General features: G+C 45.6%; 1 pseudogene; it reads left to right on the plus strand.

Annotated features, from left to right (window-relative positions):
- Nucleotides 1-4,732: 4,732 nt before the first annotated feature.
- Nucleotides 4,733-5,565, plus strand: LOC122657496 (annotated as a pseudogene).
- Nucleotides 5,566-6,824: the final 1,259 nt, after the last annotated feature.

The raw sequence follows: 6,824 nt of genomic DNA on the forward strand, positions 1-6,824 counted from the left end.
GTCCAGCAGCTGTGCCATGGTGGCTATCGATTCTAGGGTGAGTGATTTGACCAGGTCATGGTTGGTGACCCCATTGTGTAGGGCATTGAAAGCCATGTCATCGTCTAGGTCCTTTATCTCTAGGGCTTCCCCATTGAAGCGAGTAATGTAGTCCCGTATGGATTCGTCGGGTTGCAATCTCACCGCTAGCAGGTTCGTAGCCGTCTCCTTTTGCTTGACATTGCTTTGGAATCGGCTCACAAAAGCCCTGGCCAGTTCTGTGAAGCTCCTTATGGAGTTGGGTTTTAGCTTGGCGAACCAGAGCGCTGCTGGTCCCTTTAGCGAGGTCGAGAAGGATTGGCATGAAACGACATCAGACCCACTGTATACTATCATCATTGCATTAAAGTAGCTTATGTAGTCATTAGGGTCGGTCTTTCCGTCATAAGCCTCGAAGGAGGGCGGCTTGAAGCCCCGAGGAAGCTCTGCTCTCATGAACTTGGGTGTAAAGGGATGTTGGCCGGGTCTAAAATTCTCCCCTGGGGCGGCCCCTCTTTACAAGGCCTCCAGTTTTTCGTTGATCTCCTTGAGCTTACGGTCAAGCTCGCTCTTTGCGACCCGGCTCGTGCCTAGTCCACCATGGTCATTGCTCCCATTTGGCTCCCATCGATTCTCTTATCTGACCGACCTTGGGAGGCTGACCCGCGGGGTATGTGAGTCTGAACGTCTAGTACGACTCAGCTCTGTTCGGCCATGGGTCTCTCTGGGTATTGAGACCGATGGCTCTATCACACGAGATGGATTCTCTCGAACTCAGGCAGGTAGGTCTCCGGTCCAAACGACCAATGGAGGGGGATTATTTCTCCGAGAGGGGTGGGACGACCAGGCACGACTTTTGGTTCTCTTTCCCTCCACATCCCTCGGAGTTCTTTAATTCTTCTCGTTCTAACCTCGGGTGAGCTGGTAGCGGGGGTGGCGCGCGTGCTATAACGGGCGTTGGATTGACCGTCCTTGCCGCCTGCAATTCCCTGACCATATCCCTAAAGAGGGCATTCTGTCGGAGCACCTGCTGCTGTAGATCGTTGATTTGGCCCACCGTGGCTGGCGCATCGGGGTTCATGCTTATCGGGACAAATCCCTCCAGTAGTGGTGGCGGAGGGGGGAGAGATCCCTCACCCTGGGTCTCTCAAGCGCCTTCTTGGGTTGCGCTTGGTCCCGCTGCTCTTGTTGCGGCTGCGGGTAGTGGTTGGGACCCCCCTGCCGCTGTCGCAGTTGCTGATGGCCGAGACCCAGCCACCGCCGCCGCTACTTGGCTTGCAGTTTGCTTCCCTACTTGTCCTTCACCGTGAGTGTTTTTCATTGCACGATGGGTTATTACATTACCCTCTGGCTGGGGAACACCAGGGTTGGTGGAAATGACGTTCTGTTCACCGGCCATGGTTCTTGGTTGGTTTAGAGCTTTGAAAGGCTTGTAATATGTCGTTCCCACAGACGGTGCCAATCTGTTGGGTTAAGAACTGGTGTTGGAGTGAGCTGTTCCTGCAAGTAGGAGATTAGCAAGGGAGGCCGGGCTGAGCAGGTTTAGCCACTCTGATGCCTAAGTCAGTACTCTAAGCAACAGATAATAAAGCTAGAATTCAGATGATCATGGAAGGAATTTACCCAGCTATTTATAGGTGATGAGCGAAGCTTTATGGGTAGAGTCGTGCCCTATTAGGAAAGGAGAGTCCGCGGCATGGAGTGAGATAATTTAGGAGTGATTTTAGGGATAAGGTTAATCCCTTTATCCCCTTACGCCTTATTAGGCAGCGTATGAGAAATAATCTCGGACCATCAGGGCCCGTCGGTAATCGTGCTCTTTCTCCATGAAGTGTGGTATATGGGTCGCCCTGTATAGGTCGTCCTCATCCTGTATAGGGTGGTCAGGATCCTGATTTGGTTGTACCTTTTGGACGGCTTGTTCTGCTGACTTCTCATTGTAAGATCGTGTCTGACTCCATGCCCACGATCCTTGGGGTCTCGAGTATGCATTCGATCTCGCTCTTCTGGACAGGGACAGCTCATGCTCGTTCTACACGACCTCACCTCGTCCCTAATACACATGTCAGCCTCTCATTGGCTGGTAGTTTTATGACATATCAGAACCCAAACAATAATGACTCATAACAACCTAATTGAATTAGGATAAGAGTTTTTAAACATAACCTCATTATGACACCTCCATGGCTCCTTAAAAAATAAAAAGTTATTGCTAGGATTGAAATAAAGCAAGTTTTCTCAGTCTTACATAGATTATGATTATAAACAAAAGAATCAAATAAATCACAAAGATAAAACAATATTAAAAATTCAGATCTAAGAACCAATGGTCTAGACTTCTAGTAGTCAAAATATGCTAATAAAACTCACAAGACAGAAATAAGTGCCACTTCGTTTTAAGCTCCTTTTTACAAAAATAGCAACAAGGATCAATTGACTTGAAAGGTAAGAGTTGAAGGTCCTTAGTCGACTCTACCTCCCCCCTTGGGGCCACCCGTCTGAGAGGAAACACCCTGGTGAACATGGGGGCCCCAATATCTCCTAATTTGTGTGTGTTGCGGGGTCGTGCACGAGTCCTGGGAGAATTTGTCGACCAAAGGCTAACAAAAGAATCAAATAAATCACAAAGATTAGAAAATATTAAAAATTCAGATCTAAGAACCTAAGGTCTAGACTTCTAGTAGTCAAAATATGCTAATAAAACTCACAAGACAGAAATAAGTGCCACTTCGTTTTAAGCTCCTTTTTACAAAAATAGCAACAAGGATCAATTGACTTGAAAGGTAAGAGTTGAAGGTCCTTAGTCGACTCTACCTCCCCCCTTGGGGCCACCCGTCTGAGAGGAAACACCCTGGTGAACATGGGGGCCCCAATATCTCCTAATTTGTGTGTGTTGCGGGGTCGTGCACGAGTCCTGGGAGAATTTGTCGACCAAAGGCTAACAAAAGAATCAAATAAATCACAAAGATTAGAAAATATTAAAAATTCAGATCTAAGAACCGAAGGTCTAGACTTCTAGTAGTCAAAATATGCTAATAAAACTCACAAGACAGAAATAAGTGCCACTTCGTTTTAAGCTCCATTTTACAAAAATAGCAACAAGGATCAATTGACTTGAAAGGTAAGAGTTGAAGGTCCTTCGTCGACTCTACCTCCCCCCTTGGGGCCACCCGTCTGAGAGGAAACACCCTGGTGAACATGGGGGCCCCAATATCTCCTAATTTGTGTGTGTTGTGGGGTCGTGCACGAGTCCTGGGAGAATTAGTCGACCAAAGGCTGGACACCTCCAGTTCCAAATAAAAAAAAAACCAAAAGCTCGAACAAGAACTTTTCATAGAAACATTCGGAACTTTGGGTAAAATGCCATACAAAGTTCGACAGCATCCTGAACTATACTTGACAACCATTCCATACTAATTATTAAGCAACCATCGAACAACTTCTTTTTTGTTGAAAAGGCTCCATCTGATGTAAAAGGGCAAAGCCACACATTCTCCAGGTACATGGATTTTGGTTATAGATGTCCCTAAGAAGCACAAGTCAGGGGCGTTGCAGATGAAATTCTCAAATGATAAGACCACTTAACAGTGTAGGTCTACTTTAGTTGGGATATTAACCATTTGATCGCAGATTCAAATGAACGGTTGAGATTTTGATCTTTTGGTTGTCTCTCACAATCCATCACTGTTCTGCAAAGATTCCCTTATATGTTGAGACAAAGCATGCCTTCTTATGCTTCCTTTTCCAATAAATCATGAAAATAAATATGAAAAATTGAACGCTAATCATTTCTGTGGTTCCTACACCTAGATGCATGATTGCATGAAATTACCATTCAGCCCCAATGATCTTAAAAGCATTTCATCCATCAAATAGCACACGTTCGCATTGGTGCCACGTTGGTGCATGCATTACATGACCAAACAACGTCATCGTGCGTAATAAATATTTAGGGAAAAAGAAAGTTATTTGATCGAATGGCTCATGTGTCCAGATACAAAAGCATATAAAATTACCATCCAACCCTTCCTAAAAGAAAAAAATCCCATCTATGATGATGTCGTTGTGTATGTTTTCATTAGCCGCATTGATGCAAGGGCTACACTACCAAGTGGCGATCTCTTGCCTGCCCAAAATTTTAATTCAACTTCAAGCAAGCCATATTTTGGAGCTTAGCCGAGCCTAGAGTCGAGCCGCGAACCGGAAGCCAATCTACCAAAGAGTGACAGGGGCGGTAGGTAAACGTCGTTCGGCTCAAGTGTTGACCGGCTATTCCAGTAAACAGTCAAACAGTGGTAGGTGAAAACCGACGTGGCAACTAGGAATGGCCTTTGGTCAACGCGAAATCCACCGTCAGCAATCACCTCGCGCTCCAAGCAAGGGATAGCAAATGACCTAAAGACACTTGAGTCCTTCCCCCTCACCAACCCTTGCTACTCATCCAAAAACAAACAAAAAACTAAACAAATAATTCTTTTCCCATTTCCACCATACATAAATCCTAAAATTCCTCTCGTATCCTCTCTAAGCTGTCCACCATCCCTCACCAACTTCTATATTGAACGTCTCTTCCTTCTCAATGAACCTCAGAGTCTCTCCACTTCACAGACTCTACACAACAAAAAACCAACTTCTTTATCTTTCCACGTTTGGCTCTTTTACTTCTTCTAATGGAACCCGTGAAACTGACAGTTCCGATGACTGAACTAGAGACAAAAGCAAGAGGCGATGTTCCTTTTCTGATCAAAACTCCTCGATATTTGCATTTCAAATAATCTCCCACTCTAGTCTTATTTCTTTGAAAACATATCACAATTCAGCTCACGTCCATGTCTCAGTAATGGTTCCACTGGCGAAATAGACACTTACGCCGAAGTCGAGCTCATATCTCGAAAAATTGCGGCCGGGCTCAACAAGCTAGGCATCCAACAAGGCGAAGTGATCATGAATTTACTACCAAACTCGCCGGAATTCGTCTTTGCTTTCCTCGGGGCCTCATATCGCCATGCCATGACGACGGCGGCCAATCCGTTTTATAAGCCGGTGGAGATTGCAAAACAAGCAAAGACAGCCAACGTTAGACTCATAGTCACAATCTTGCTATGTAGACAAGGTGAAGGACTTGGCACAAGAGAAAGATATTATGATTGTGTGTATTGAGTCGGCTCCAGATGGGTGTGTTCTTTTCTCCGAGTTGACTCAGTTGGACGAGAATGACATGCCAAGTGTCAAGATCTCTCCCGATGATGTCGTGGCACTACCATTTTCATCTGGGACTACCGGGTTACCAAAGGGGGTGATGCTGAGTCACAAGGGTTTATTAACGAGTGTGGCTCAGCAAGTTGATGGGGAGAACCCTAACTTGTATCTAACAAGTGAGGATGATTTGCTATGTGTGTTGCCTATGTTTCATATCTACTCACTCAATACTGTGTTATTGTGTGCGTTACGAGTTGGAGCTGCAATTCTGATCATGTAGAAGTTTGAGATTGTAAGCTTGATGGAATTGGTGCAGAAGTATAAGGTGACATTTGCACCTTTGGTTCCGCCAATCGTGTTGTCGATCACGGAGAGCTCCGTTGCTGAGAATTATGATCTATCGTCTATCACGAAAGTTATGTTAGGACCGGCACCCATGGGAAAGGAGCTTGAGGATGCCCTCAGAGCTTTGATTCCCAATGCAAAGCTTGGTCAGGTACGTTTAGTACTATTATGTAATTTCACAGGGAAAATGTTCTCTGCATCCTCCGCCCACACATAAGGGTGGGTGAAATGACCAGCCTATGTGTTCAGGCACAGCTGTGCCCTCGTGCGCTCCCAAGAATAGAACATCGCCCCAATTTCATAATCAACATTCTTACTCAAAAAAATAAATCTGTCCTGCGTAGCATATATTAGCCTCTCTTGTGTCTATCTTTCTCCTCTATCATAGATAGGTCATTCCATAGGAGGAAGGAGAGAGATAGACACAAGGAGGTGCCGACGTATATGTTTACACCCAAAATTTACCCAAGATCTCCGATCACGAAGCCTAAGTGGATGCTGATCGAAAGTCACGGAGCTCGGGCAGAAGGGGTGTGTCTACTGTGCTCAGTCAAGAGGAAGTGGTAGTTGCAATCGGTCAGCGCCAACGGTTTTGATCGGCTAAGTGGTTATTTTCATGCAAACAGTTAAAGCAGAATCAGGGAGCGTGGGAGATAGTGGCTAGTGCGGTAACCAACCAATTCGTTATTGTTCTCATCTCATAGATAGCAAGGGAGGAATGTAGAGAAGGCATCAATCAAATATCAAAAACTTGTACTTTTTATTTATCTTTACTTTCGCAGCTTTAGTTTAGCAATGGTGTGATCTTAAGGAATTTCATTCCCTGTATCCTTAAGCTTTACACTATAGACTGTTCATCCCAGACAAGAGTTACAATGAATACACGTTTCCTTTATCTTCGTCTACTGTTTATCTTTGTGAGGTCCCCGGATTACCGAGGAGAGAGTAGAACCTATAGTGAGCAACTAACTCTCCCCTGTTCCAAGTTCTTGAGCCGTGAAGTTTAGGGGAAACAATTTGGCATGCCCAGTGGGATGCTCAATGCATGATGCCAGACACGAGAGCGAGTCAACGCAACAAGGATAAGGAAGTAGAATCTGACGGCAGAAACGAGGATCAGTTGGTGGTACGTAGGGAAGAGCAACACGAAGCTGGCGTGCCTTCTTACGTGACCTTGATCCTACAGGAGCAGGCCTGTGCGGCCGCTGAAACTCAGGCCTCTGTGAAGACAGGAATGGACAACATGCGGAATCTTGCCGCTA

Source organism: Telopea speciosissima, chromosome 4, assembly GCF_018873765.1.
Source record: "Telopea speciosissima isolate NSW1024214 ecotype Mountain lineage chromosome 4, Tspe_v1, whole genome shotgun sequence".
NCBI classification, from domain to species: Eukaryota; Viridiplantae; Streptophyta; class Magnoliopsida; order Proteales; family Proteaceae; genus Telopea; species Telopea speciosissima.